The sequence below is a fragment of the Corvus moneduloides genome, chromosome 7, assembly GCF_009650955.1.
Source record: "Corvus moneduloides isolate bCorMon1 chromosome 7, bCorMon1.pri, whole genome shotgun sequence".
Lineage (NCBI taxonomy): Eukaryota > Metazoa > Chordata > Aves > Passeriformes > Corvidae > Corvus > Corvus moneduloides.
Window position 1 is genome coordinate 32,811,231 of NC_045482.1, and position 14,592 is coordinate 32,825,822.

Consider the following 14,592-nt stretch of genomic DNA (forward strand, 5'->3'; position numbering starts at 1 on the left):
CAGAACACATCGGGAGAATTTTTCCACCAAAGCCCTGGACGTGGGCCCACAACCCAGCTCCAAGGAGGAGGAGAGAGTGATTACACCTACAGAAGGACTCTGAATTTTCCCAAGTTCCTCTCCACAGTGAGAGGTTCTATTATTTAGCATTATTATCCTTTTCCTGTGTGTTTGTTAAATAAATAGTTTTTATCTCTTTCGCTTTCCTCCGAGGAAAAATTTTTTTTTTCCCAAACCTGGTCAGGGAGGGATGGTTGTAACCTGCCTTCTATCAGAGGATATTTTCCTCCAAATTTGTCCAAACTGGCACAGGATCACAACAAAGGCAGGAATGCTGCATGTAGTCCCCCTCACAAGAAAGAGATTTCTATATCTATAATATTTTCTCTATCTATATTCTCTAATAATAATATGCAATTCATCACAAGAGATTTTACTATTATGAAAGGCAAACCATATTTTATGTGTGTACTGTAATTTTGTTATACAGTGTTACAAGTCAAAAGGGAACACCTCTGACACGTACTTCCCTAGGGAAAGGTTTATGGAGGTATTGCCTGTGAATAATCACGGAGTTCTTCTATGTTCTAGTCACGTTTCTCCACCTTACAGTCATTTATTATTTGAACAAATGGAGATGGAAAATTCAACAAGTACACTACTTTAAAGGTGACATTAAGCAATTCTGGAGTTAGCACTGGTGATTGCTGTGATTTCATGTTATCAGCCACTGCTGGTCCATAATCAGAATTCTCCAAAATTCAGTACAGAGAAGTGCCAAAGAATTGGTCCTACAACACAGACATTTCCAGCTGTATTCGATGTCTTCCAAGGATTGCTGCTGTCCCTTACGCCGAGAGCACAGCGAGAAAGCAGAAGTTAGTACAGCTGAGATTTCTGCACCTCGTTTGCCTCAGTACTTCAAAGCTGTGACTGGCACCCAATCACACCAAGGAGTTTTTGTCATCCACTCAGGGCAGAGCTGTACCTGCAAGTTTTGGACACAAACTCAAGCAGGAAAACAGTATCAATAGGTGATACATCGAATGCCTCTACCAGAATATAATTGTTTCCCTCATTACTATCACTGGCCTCACAGCAACCCAAAACTTCTCCATTAGCAACAAGTACAGCGGAGATGCACAGTCCCAGCCTTATACAATGTTTAGGGGATTTCACGCAATCAACAGATGTATCAACCATCTTTTTTAATGACTTTAATTACTTCTGCAGTGATTTCCTCCTTGCACCAAGGGTGAGGGGATCAGTACATGGAGTCCTGGGGAATTGCAAACAGGCAAGATGAGATCCCAGCACCAGGGCCCCGATTGCAGTAAGAGGCCTTAATGGTCCTAATCAGCCTCTCCTGGGGCCTCCACCCACTCTCTTCCCATGGTCATGAAATGAGCAAGCAGATGGGTGGAAATTTCAGTGTGGGACAGGCCTGGCAGAGCTACGTCTGAATAACTGGTGGCCTACTTATCACACACTAAAATGAGGAATAAACATGTTAGTGGTCAGCTCAAACGGTCCTGATACTTCAATGGGGGAGGGGGGGGTAATATTGTCTCTTCTTTCAGTCTCTTGCTCGCTGTGATCCAAGAATCCAAACTTTCCAAACTTTCTCAAGGAACACTCCTTGAAGAGGGAGTTTTGGCTTCCCTAATCAATGCCTGTAATGTGATGATAAGTGCCATGTTTTTTCATTTTGCTATGTCAGATACAAATACGGTGGAATGCGTAGTGTAAAGTCCTGTTCCTCAGTGGAGAACCTGGTTGGTATGATCCAGCTTGAGAACTGTGAGCTAGTAAGAGCTACTGTTCCCTTTGGTGAGAGCTCTGCTAGGAGACTACTGTTGTATAATATTTATACATAAGAACATATCAAACTCAAAAGTGACTGCAATGTTAGGTCAGCTCGTGTATATGAGCTATACAAATTAAAACCATAGTAAATGGAAAAGACTGAAAGTGCTGTAGTTGCTGTTATTTCACCTGCTTTGTTCCCCTGTGACAAGAGCCCTTTCTACAAACCATAGCAGATCATTTAAGAAGTTCCCCATCTCACACAGAAGGATGTCCAAGGCTTTGATCATTCAGCACCTCATAAAATTCCCAAATCCCTAACCTGTCATTAATTGCCAGCGAGCATTTCCAAGCAGGAACACAGTACAAGACTGGATGAAAAGCGAAACTCCAAAGTGCCCAGCATTACTGCAGATGCTTGTGGGTGCAGACAAGTATCCTTCAGCACACATTGTAGAATCATTTTCTGCCCTGTGTGGAGAAGCCCCAAAAGAATGGCACAAAACACCGGCGGGGATTTTCGTCCATCGTCACCAAAACCATAGCCGTTCACTTGATTTTTTAAAAAAAATATTTTGGAACCATTTTCTGAAGATTCAAGGCACGTGATGAATATTGCAACAGATATTGATCAGAGTTCTGCATCTTATTATAACCTACATCTATGTTTCTTTAATTTATATTGGGCTGTGGAGGTAACCAGAAACAGTTTTTTACTTTATGTTGTCCTTATGAAAGAAGGCTCGATCCATACAAAAGAGCAGGAGTGACCACGAGATGTCACCCAGCCTCTATGAGCTCTTGTGAAGACTGGGGGAAACAGACCATTCTGAAGCCGAGCAAAACGAGAGAGTGTCGCCACTACAAAACGCAGTCATCTCCTTATTGCAAAAATACACCAGCTTCCTCTGCGCTAATGGCTCTCAGAAGCGAACTTCAGGTAGAGCGTAGAGCTTGTTTCAAAGACAGCCTAAGCGGATGAACTGACACAAATACCTGTTCTGAATGCTTAGGAAACGTGTGGGCTGCTGTAACGCGTCCGCTTAGCGCGGGCAAAGCCGCACTGCTGCCAGCGGCGGGATCCGCGCCCGGCCTGACGGGTTTGCCGAGAGAAACCCTCACGGGAGGGGGACAAGCCCGGGGACGCGGAGGCCGGGAGCCGCCTCCGCACACTCACCACGGCGGGCGGCGGCTGTGACCGTGCCCAGCGCCTACTGCCCAGCGCCTGGTACCCGTGGCCTGTGCCCACACCCGGGCGGTTCCCCCTCACGCCCGCCCCTGCGCGCTCCGCGCCCGGGCACGCACTTTGCAGACGCTCCCTCGTTCTGCCTCGCCCTGTCACAGGCGCTTCCGGCCGCGCGCGCTCCCCCGCCCCTCCCTCCTCCCTCCGGCCGCCCCGCCGCGCCGCGCTGCGCTGCGCCCCCGTGCGCGGCCGGCACTTTGCAGACGCTCCCCGGCGCCGCCCGCCCCCGCCTGGCCCGTCCCCCCGGCGGCGCGGCCGCGCCTCCGCCCGCGCTCGGCCATGGGCGCTGCGCCGCGCTCCGCCCGGCGCGGGGACCTGCGCGCTGCCCGGACAGGTGAGGCGGCACCGGGCTGCGGGGCCGGCGGGAGCCGCCGCCGCACCCAGCCCTGCTGCGGGGGTCGCTGCAGCCGAGCGGGGGGGGGGGTGCCCGCCAACACCCTCCTCCGGCCCGGGAGGCATCGCCCCCGCCTGCCCGGGCGCGGCGGTGGGCGCGGAGCGGGAGGGATGCGGGGATGGAGGGAGCACCGAGCGGCCGCCCCGGAGCGGCGGGGCCCGTCCTGGCCGCGGCCCGGCCGCCCCCGTCACCTTGCGGAACGACCTTCCGCGGCGGGGGGAGCGGCGGGGCCCCCCGGGCCGGCCGGGCCGGGCGGTGGCTGCGGGGGAGGGGGCGGCCCCGGGCGCACGGAGCGGCGCGGGGAGGTTTCGCCGAGCGCGGGTGGCGGTGCCGCGGGTGGGAGGATGAATCTCGGGCGAGAGTCTGTTGAAATCTCCCCCTTATGATGCCGTTTACAAGCTATCTGTTCCACCCGGTTTGCTGGTTTTGTTCCCTCTCCAATGCTTTGTAAACCTCTAGGAAGTGAATTTGAGAAAAAGGTTCCTGAAAGCTGTCATCTCGGTGCCAAATGTGCCTTGGGCTGCCGTATCTTCTACTACTTTTTTTTTTTTCTTTTTTTTTTTTTTTTTTCCGGAGATGCACTGAGGTTTGGATTGGAAAAAACAGTGCTTTTTATTTGCCAGCTTCGGTGTTACACATCAACATCACCTTGTGGTTTGATCGCAGGGATTTCTCTCTGTCAAAAGCAGTGAGTGACCTGATGTGATTGCATAGGTGTGCGGACCTATATTGAACAAGTATTATATTGTTTCCTTTGAGTTTCAGCAACTGTTTTAGGCAAAGTTACTTTTCAGCATATTTAGGGGGAAAATATATGTCACTCAGTTTTGAGGAAGTAAACCTTGGTAGAGGCTTTCCCCAGTGTCAAGAGTCTGTAGGTTCCATCTTTACCAGATATGGTACAATATCGGTCTCATCTTTTGAGAACATATTTTTCTTTCTGGCATTGGGGTCAGCAAACCTGAGAAAATGAATTCTCAATTCTTGCACTAGATCTTGTTATATCAATCTCTCTGGATAACTGCAGCAAGAATAGAACACTCTTTAAATGAAGGCTCACTCTTGAGATTCATGTTATTATACAGTCTTATTTGTCTAAAAAGCTCTGTCGCCTTGTCCCGATGAAATAGTATGATGGCTTTTTCAACAGCATGACTCATAATCCTAAATACAGGAATGAATTTTGACTTAGTGCTGTGCAAGTGCTTTATCTCAAGCTTTGTGTGTAGAAAATGCAAGCAGGGTGGAGGGAGTCGCTGGTACTCATCTGCTAATCTTTGTCCTCAGGAGGACAGCGAGTTGTTTCCAGGCTGGGGGTATGTCTTTGCTCCCAAATCAATGAGGTGACGATCTCAGTTCTTTCAGAATAGTTTTGCCATTTCATAAAAAGCTTTCAAAAACAGAGGAACCGGTTAGTTCTTGGTTTCTGTATTATTGAAACCATTTTGCCTGGGGACACGAAGTTCAATTTAGTCTGAATGGGTGATTTACCTTTTTCCTTCTTGATCTCTGTCTAATGACTCTGACTGTGCTTCATGAGAAACTCTGCTTACTGCAGCACCCACGGTTCACATAATTGCTGCTGGTTGTACCAAGCCTAAGAGTAGGGGAAAAACCTTTTTTTTCTGGTTGTTTTATTGCATACAAGGTATGTTCACTTCTGCTTTCTGTTCTATACCTGTCTGAGATGAATGTAGGGAGTAGTTTACTCTTAAAATGGCCTGTGGAACAGTATGTTTACTGAAGGAAATGTCTATTCTTCATGATTTAACATATGCAGGCTGTTTTCTGTTGCACTTATGTAGAATATGGATTTATTTTGTACGAACAGAATAAGGATTAAATAAGAACATATGCTTCATCTTTTCTGCGTGATAAATCCATCTTGCTGTCCCGGAGGAAGGCAGCTTATACAGCCTGGGTTGAAAAGATGCTGAAAGACAAAGTGACTGAATGCTGAATATAAGAAGATCAGGTTGTCTAAGCTCCCCAAACTAGACTGCCTAAAACTTGGGAAGCAGCCAGCAACACTGGGTGCAAATCATGTAAAATCTTTAATCTGCTTCATGAAATAGAATCTGGCAAAATAATGAAGTGTTCTGAATTCTTAAAATGACTTAGAATAAAGACAATTGCTCTCCAGTTTTAAGTCATCTCCCTCCAACCAGATTCCCTTCTGTTCCCTTGTATAACAAAAAAAAAAAAAAAAAGAAAGCTTTGTATTGTTAATTTCTATGCTTCAGATAATATGTGGAATTTTATTAGCACCACTCCTTTCCCTTCAAGTTTGAAGGTTTTTTTTTTTTTAATTTCCTTTGCTGGGTTATGTTTTTGGCGTTGTATGCTGCCATCATCTAACAAGTTCACTCTGCTTTTGCTTCTGTTGGATAAAATAGCTTAGCATGCAGTTTCATTCCTCATCTTGGCTCCAGAATTTTAACAGAACTTCAGGAGTCATTGACATTAACTGCCCCTAGCAGGTATTGTAACTTGATTATTAGCTATGTGGTAGGTGTTTTGAAGGCTTATTGTGAATGCAGTGTTCATGTTTTGAGAAGATTGAGATATAAAGTAGACTTAGTGTTTTATGAGAGAATGGGAGAATTAGTTCAGGTTTTTTGTTAGGAAGAGCAGTCCCAAGGGAGATCCAGTGGCAAACATTATTGTTAATTTGCCAACAGATTGACTTCATGTTTGCTCGGTCTCTTAAGTAGATGTGGAAAGAAATACACTGATGAATATCAAAGTGCCAGGTTCTGATAGTATTTTCACTTACATCACATAGTTCCCAAAGTGTCTGCAGAACTCTTCTGCTGAGCCTGTTTCGGAACCAGGGTACTCCAGCAGCAATTCTTGGTGAAAAACATCGGAAGCATCTGCTAAGGAAATGAACACACTGCACAGTGCTAATCAGCTGGGAATCTGATGAGTGGAAACTCTTTCAGGAATCGAGCAGCTTTGCTATTACTGCATCTTCAATTTCAAAATAATTCTAAACTGTTTGGAGTGGAATAAGGTCATTCTTTATTCCTCTCTACTTTTGCCAAATTAATATTTGTGCATCTCTGTATTTCATGTACCACATACACGCGTGAACTTAAAAAAAAAAAAACAAACAACCAAAACCAGAACACCAAAACCTAACAAATCTTTTGTTCTTCTTCAGAAGAAAAAGTGGAATTTTGTGTTTGCAACCCTCTGTAGGCCTGCACACTCAAAACTCTCTTGTTTTCCTCTATAAGCCTCCTATTATTGGCATAGACTATTGAAGTTTTGAAGGCTTCCTTATCTATTTAACTTTCATTTCCTGAAGAGCCCAGGCCTATAATGTAATGAAGTATAATTTCTCTGAGGAATAAATCTCATTCAGATCATGTTTTGGTAGTGGCTTGATTTCCATTGCTTTTGACCGTATTTTTTTTACTATTTCTTGCTTGTTCTGGTGAGTTGATAAGTTACTGTAATTTATGCCTACAAGGAAGGGGTGAGTAGAGTTTTGTACAAACTTAGACTAGTTAGTAGACAGACTTAGTGGAGGGTTTTGGTTAATGATATAGGCCCTCTAAATTGGATGTCATCTGAGGAGGAGCCACCATAATGATGAGGAATTGACAACGCAGGTGCTAACACGGCCTCCCAGCTGTGAGGCAGTGGCTTTCTGTGGCAATGCAGACTTTTGTCAGAGTGGATAGCCTTATTCTTTTACTCAAACTGGAATAGTTCAGCTGTCTTGAGATGAATTTGTGGGGTTTTGTTCTTTACCTTCCCACAAGGAGAAGTCTTGTCTGCTTTAATCAGGTCAATCATTCAAGCCCAAGGTCTGTGCATGCACTCAGGCGAGGATGCAGGTCCTTTGAGAAACTTTTGCTAAAGAGATGGCATTTCCATACAGGTGTGGCAGCTTGTGTACTAGGGAGACACTGCAGTGAAAGTACAAAGAGGAAATAGATTGGGGGACGGGGATTCCCTCTTACAGTACTCTAAATAGCGAAGTCCTTTTCACAAGGAAAGCTTAAGTCAATGCTGTGATTCATTTGATTTATTATTTATGGTTTGTATGAGTTAAGAATCCTGTGATCGTGGCCCTTTGAGTCTCACAAGGACCTCTTATTCCTCTTAGCTAACTGTGTTTTTTCATATATCCCACAGGCATTCCAAACTGTTTAACCTTGATTATTAGTCTAACCTGCTGACATTTGTCTTACTGATATTTACATCCTGATAAAATCCTGTAATCTTTGAAAGCAACCAACGACCTCTTTTGACCTTGTCCTTTAGACAAAGGCATTTCCCTAGATTACAAGTAGCATGCTGAACCTGATTTTACTTTTATTGGTTGTTGCTCACGGGTCATGTAGTTTGTTACATTTCTTTATATATAATTTTTGACATAAAATTTATTCCTTGTGGTTATGTTCCCCTAGAATAGTTTTACAACTAAAACCTTTCTTTTTCACTCTTGTTAGATTAAGCAATAGAGTCTATTGCTGCTGGTTTCCCATTGCCTGTTAAGGCTGTGTTCCTCCCTTCCTATGTGCACCATGACTTTTTATTTAACCTGAATTGAGGTCCTAGCAAAGCATTCTCAGATGGCTGCTAATCAAGTAGTAGATCTCATGCTAGGGAAAATCCCTTCACCAGAAGGGTTGTCAGGCTTTGGAACAGGCTGCCCAGGGTTGAGTCAGCATCCCTGGAGGTATTTAAAAGCCATGTAAACTCTTGGACTCTATGATCTCAAGTACCTTTGCCAACATAAGAGATTTTATAATTCTAAGTTTTCATGAAAGGTACAAGCTACAGTGAATTACCATTCCTGCCCAAGATTATATTTTGTGAACTGGGTGTTTTTTGACCATTGGAAGATACTGAACACTTGGATTTTACTACATTGTGTCATAGCCCTCTTGTCTGCAAAATGTGTGACCAGAGTGGATTAACACATTTTTACCTCTTTAGCGATTAGAATCTTCTTTATCTGCATAAATTCCCTTGGGCAGAAGTTCTCTTGAGTTTGAATGCTATGTCTTATCTCTCACCTCTCTTTTTTTTTTTTTCCAGTTCTCACCCTTTCTCTTTGTTTGTTGCTTTTCTGCAGAGAGCTATTACTGTTCAATGGAGCTTCAATGCACTTTTTGAACTCTGCAGAATGCATGTAATATACCTGGAAGACAATTTCGAGTATTTATGGACCCACATAACTAAACTTGTATTTTCTCTTCTATTTTGACCTTCTTTTTTGTAAAATGAAGCATAAAATGTGTTTTGATTAAAGATGGTCTATCTGAAACATTTCTTAGACACATAAACCTTGTCTTCATAATATACATGAGTAAAAAATATACATAACTACTTCATTCAGTGAATTTGAAAATTGGTATAGTATTCATAATAAAAATCCTTGAACAGATAATCTACCTCCTAACAAGCTATAAGTAATTTCTGTGAATCTTTCTTGATAGGCTCTGTTCAAGTACAGTTTGTGCAATCACTTAATTTTCCATATTGTAGATTTAGAAGAGTGAAAATACCAGCTCCAAGTTGCTCAAGAAAGTTTCATGCTGCACCTCTACACCTCTTTATCAGGCATTCCAATTCATTACCTTTTTCTTAGTTTCTCCCTGTATTTGAATTGCCCATTTCTGTCTTGAAGTAATTAAAGCTTGTTTTAATAATTAAAATAGCAATAAATACAGGAAACATAGAATATCTCTAGAAGCATTCCTCAGACAGCAGCAACAATGTATTCATCATCTTCAGATTATCGGGTTGAGTTTTCTTACTGTCTTGTGTTTACTATGAGTTGTACCTAAAAATGGGCCCCCTTTCCCTAGAAGGAGTAGAGCGTGTTATTTTCCTGTGTGTTTGTTTGGGTTTTAGGGTTTTTAACTTGATCAGGGAATTTCTGAGCCTCCTGGCAGAGGAGCTTTCTCCCTAAAAAAAAAAAAAGAAAAGAAAAAAAAAAAAGAAAAAAGAGAGAGAAACTAAGCAGACAGACAGATGTATTTCTATTTCATACCTAGGAAATACATTAAATATTCTTGACATAGGAATTTTCACACCTATTTGGCAAACTCGCGCTGTAAAGGTAAAGGAGCTTGCAGCACTGTTCTCTGGAGGTTCCAATACACTGTATGTGGATACAAACTTCCCTACTTATTTCACAGGGGCACACACACACAAAATAATCAAGGCACACCTCCAAAACCCTCCAGTATCTCAGCTTTTGAAACACTCTTACCATGCTGACAAAAATGCTTTTGGCTAATGGTAGACCTATAGTACATTTAGGGATGATTTTGGCATAAGGAGGGGCTGCAAAATGAATGGCTATTCCTTGGCTTGCAAAAAGATGCTAAAAAAAAAAAAAAAAAAGTGGGCAAGCAGTCCAAATAAGGCACCAGTTTGAAGCAGGGGTTGTGGAGGTCTTACAGGCATTGCTTGCAAGCAGTGTGTGAGTTGTTTGAGAAAGGCTTTTGAAGCACTCAAGCTGTCTGTAAGTAAAACTAAATTAAGATCTTGAGCATTAAATTTGAGTAGACATGTAGCCAAATAAGAATATTTATTATTAATTTCTTCTTAGATTTCATTAAGAATTGTCACCCTTGTAGTTTGGCAAGATTTTGTCAACAAAATCAGTAATTGTGTTTCCTGATCTGACAGTATAGGAAAAGGGTGTGGAACACGCTGTAGAGCAGTAAAAAAAAGATTTCTCAATCTCTACCGCACAGACTTCAGCCTAGGTTTTACAGGATATTTGACCACATTATTAAAGCTACCTTGTTCCAATTAGTCCCTTAGCATATTGATTTAGTTTTCTAAGTTCTTGTAAAAATGAGCAGTTTACTTCCCTGAATTTCTTTTCATTAAATGCAGTTTGTCTATCAGGATTATCGATCCTCCAAGAACATGGTGAAAGGCAGTATCATTCTGTTTTCACTTCACATCTGTTCGTGTTATGCAGCTACTTTTCTTTTACTAGACTGCAAAAAAGCACACAGGAGGAGAAAGCTTCCAGTGGTTTTTCTGCTGAAGCTAACAGCTATTTTACCATAGATAAAATCAACCAGTTTTGTAGACTTAGTCTGATTTTAAGAGCCTATAATCAAGTTTCTGTATTTTATGGTTATACTTTAAATGTGGTTATGGTTATAGTTCAAAATAAAATATTAGCTTATTATTTCTAATAGACATTTTCTTAAATACCAATAGAGCTTTTTTATAAATCAAAAATAATAGTAAAAAAATCTTTCTTTCGATAGCTTAACTTCTCTTGAAACAGAAAGATAAACTGTGCTTCTTACAGATAAGCCATAGTTCTTTTGGGAGTACTTTTCCTGAGTTTTTTCAATAGCTTGGCATTCATAAGTTCAAGAAATTGGATAATCAGCAAAATAAGAACTTCTGACTGTATTAATGATGTGAGAAATGAAACGAAGTTGTAGGAGTGTTTGGTTTCACAAAGTGATTTGACCTATGACTGAATGTACATCCTGATGGTTTGAGGCCTCTCAGGCAGTTTACTGATACCAGGTTTTGGCCCCAGTTGTTAATCCTTGTGAAGTCTTTGAGTGTCAGAAATGACTCTCCTTGGGTTCTGGATTGATAACTTAATGGAACGATTCATGATTCCTTTGAGGGAAAGGTTACAGTAACTTTCACCTGACCTATAATAGCAAAATTCTCCCCAAGGTAAGTTAGAGAATGTTTGAGGGAGCAAGGAGGAGCTTCAGGCTGGAAGATGCGTGAGGGCTTGGTGTCCAGTACAAATTTCAGAGTACTTGTGTCTGAGATGAAATTCTGTGGAAACAGTACTTTCCCACTGGGAGTTTGGAATTCCCGTTCAGTAGATGATCCAAGCTGGCTCCTGAATATCCAGTTAAGAGAGCAATAGTTGCAGCACTGTTGATTTGTTGCCAGCAGGGATTCAGTGTTGCCACGGGTCTGTGGTGAAAGGACTGGATCTTTACAGTGATGTGAGGAGAGTTTAACCGCAGTGGGTGAAGTTCTGTGCCGGTGTAAAAGGCGTATTGCAGTTTACTTAAGCTCTTTTTGAGTTGATGCTATTTAAACCTCTGGCTCTGTATACTGAAACCAGCACAATGAGGCCCGAGTGTGCACTTAAACTTTCCTTTGAGGGCTGTGCTGGCTGATACAGAGCAAAAGCTTGTACCAGATTTAGCTTCTGTTCAGCTTCTATTAAAGTCCTTGTACCTTGATTCATTTCCTGGCGTCGTAGTTTCCATATGCACCGGTTGCATAGCTTTTGCACTGTGTAATGTCACAGAATGCCACTATTGAGTTACTTAAAACATGTCCAGGAACACTTTCTTACATACTGAGATATTAGCATGTATGTGGCCACTTCCAGAGCAAAGAAAACTGTGACCCTTATAAATGGAAAAAAGTTTCATTTTTAAAAAGCTATACTTGAAAAATAGTATTGTACTTTAACATGTGGAAAGCTGTTCTACATCAATTTTTCATATTTTAGAATTAAGAAGGGGGTTAGATGGAGATCTGAAGCATCTCTTTTCTCATTATTTGGGGTTTAAAAATATGTTAACTAGCAAGGGTTCTTTTTTGCCCTACATTTGAAGTGTAAGTTTTCTTCATCCCGTGCACTTAAAGAATGGATTTTTTTCCCCACCCACCATTAGTACTCTGGTTTGTTAGAATTGTCTTGGGCTCTATTTGGACTGTTGTTTGTACCTCAAGTCTGTTCTACCCTTGAATATTTTTCCTGGTGGATATGGCAAACTTGAACTCCATTGCCTACTATCAATATACATTTTTATGGTTTTTTATCCAAATTTGAAAACAAAAAAAAAGCCTCTTCACTGTATAAATTCCTGATAAACAACTCAGATTGCACAGTATTGATTCTGGATGTGTATTATGAAAAGAGTTTTTTAATGAAGACATACTCTTGCCCTTTGACAAGCTACAGAATATTTTTAACTATGCCACCCACCTTATTCTTTAACTAAAAATTGATATTTAATTAAAAAGGCTGCTAATGCAGCATTGTAGTTTGGCAGAAATTACTGTAGGAACCTTACAGTGTCTACCTTACCTGTACTATGGGGATAAAACACATTGCTCAGGATAAAGATGTTCGTCCAGGCCACATAAATGCAGAATTATAACCTTTTTAATTTTTTATTTTGTACTGACCAGCTCTGTCATCCTTGCATTTCATAAACAGAGAAAGAAATCTTTCAAATGTTACTCTCATACTTCTTTTGGTTTTGCTAATACATTCTGACTTGTGTTGTGTGTGTGCCTCAGTGCACTGCTAACCATTGTCCAGTTTATTACGGTGTTCAGGTCTTCATTTATTAAAATTTGTTTAGAATGTCATGGGAATCTCTCAATTCTAAGTATGCATAATTTGAGTTTGGTGGTGTGGGTTTTTTCAGAGGTTGTTCAAGCCAGATTTCAGTTATATTTGAGGAGAGCTTTCTGTATCCTCTGCTGTGCTTGCAAAAAAAAGCATGGTTTCCATCTTAATCCAGACTTCTGAATGACTTTTGTCATTTTGCTCCAAACAGTTAATCTTCAGGGATGAGATTTCACCATATGACTTGAAATTTTTAACACACATTAAACATAAGCTTTACTTCATGCATTCCTTCCCATCCCACAAAGTATTCTTCTGAAATTCTTTTTCAGTTCCTGTAACCTGATTTTTCATTAAACCAGTTAGGAAATGCCCTTATTTACTGAACTCCTTGACTTCTTGGGCTAAAAGAGAACTCTTCATCCTGCTCCACCCACCCAACAAGCCTGGATGGATTTTCTTTTTCTGTACAATTAAGTCAGAGTTGATGAAGTCTCTGAATGGTATCTGTGCAGTTGTGCTGAATCTTTGTTATAATCAGCTAAAAATAGGTTCTAGTTCATCTTGTACCTTTCTGTTGGGTTGCTCATTACCTATTTATGAAAACAGATGATTTCAAGCATTGATTTCTTACCGCATGCCTTCAGAACACCAGTTGATCTTGCATCTTTTTCTTGGTCACAACAATACCTCTTCCACACAGATCCTCTTTCTTGGTTTGTTTTTTCTTATGAGGCTTTTTCAAGTGACCTCAGGACGTCTGTAATGATTGAGCATGTTTTACTGAAGGTCTGACTCACTGCCCAAGTTGTGCAAGCTTTGAATCCACAGAAAATGAAAGTAGCACATTGAAAAACTCGGAAATCCATGAGTGTCCAGTAATTTGTCCTGGTCTGCAGATTTTTTTTCCCCTTGGGATTATTTGCACCAGAATTATCTTCCATGTTTTTGCTAATATAGTCAATATATTGTTGCAATAACATATTTGGCTTTATTATTCTAAATGTTTGTGTGGGAATCTCATCTAAGGCTATCATTATACCTCCCAAAAAAAGCTTGTCAGGATAAGCAAATGAAAATATTATGGAGAAAATACAAGTTTGATACTTTACATTGTCTCAGTGGTCTGTTAGAATGTAGAAAAGCTGAGAAGAGCAAGGCAGCAAATAAATCTTAATTTAGACAACTTTTAAAATTTTATCTTCTGAAATGTCCGGTAAATCCATGCTAACTATTGTCATTTTGTAATTAAGCTGCTTCTTTTAGAGCTGAACCTGAAGTCATATGATGAGTTCAAACTGTAGGATACGACTTTTCTTAGGCTGTTAAAATAACAGCCTAAGTCGGAAACTATTAAGTGATAAAAGCTGCAGAAAGAAATATCACATTCCTCTGAAATACAGAGGAAAATGTTATTGAAAAAATTTATTTTTTCTTTTGTCAGGCTAGTAGCTTGAACTGTTCTCCTTTCTAAGGCCAGACCTAATAATAGAATTAATTGTAAAATCACAGAATGGTTTCTGTTGGAAAGGATCTTAAGACTCTTCCCGTTCCAACCCCCTTGTAGGGATACCTTCCACTAGACCAGGTTGCTCAGACCCCCATCCAACCTGGCCGTGGGCACTTCCAGCCACTGCTGAAGTGACAGCTCTTGGGTTTTGGTGTGTCCCCCCTGCAATCAGAGCCACTGATGTCCTATGCATGCTCGTGGCTCAAGTACACATTTACCTACTTCAGGCAGTGGAACACAGCTGTAAGGCTCAGACAGGATACCATGGTAGGATAGTCTGTGTTGGATCCTCATGGTTG

General features: G+C 41.4%; 1 protein-coding gene across 3 annotated transcripts in view; it reads left to right on the forward strand.

Moving 5' to 3' along the window:
• Positions 1-3,305: 3,305 nt before the first annotated feature.
• MGAT5 (alpha-1,6-mannosylglycoprotein 6-beta-N-acetylglucosaminyltransferase) overlaps positions 3,306-14,592 on the forward strand; it is a 116,896-nt gene continuing 105,609 nt past the window's right edge. For 2 of the 3 annotated variants that reach the window (XM_032114982.1, XM_032114983.1), the window contains exon 1: positions 3,311-3,383. The gene's annotated coding sequence lies outside the window, so the exon portion shown is untranslated. Of the gene's footprint in view, positions 3,384-14,592 lie in introns of all 3 variants that reach the window. The other variant, XM_032114984.1, reaches the window with a different exon arrangement.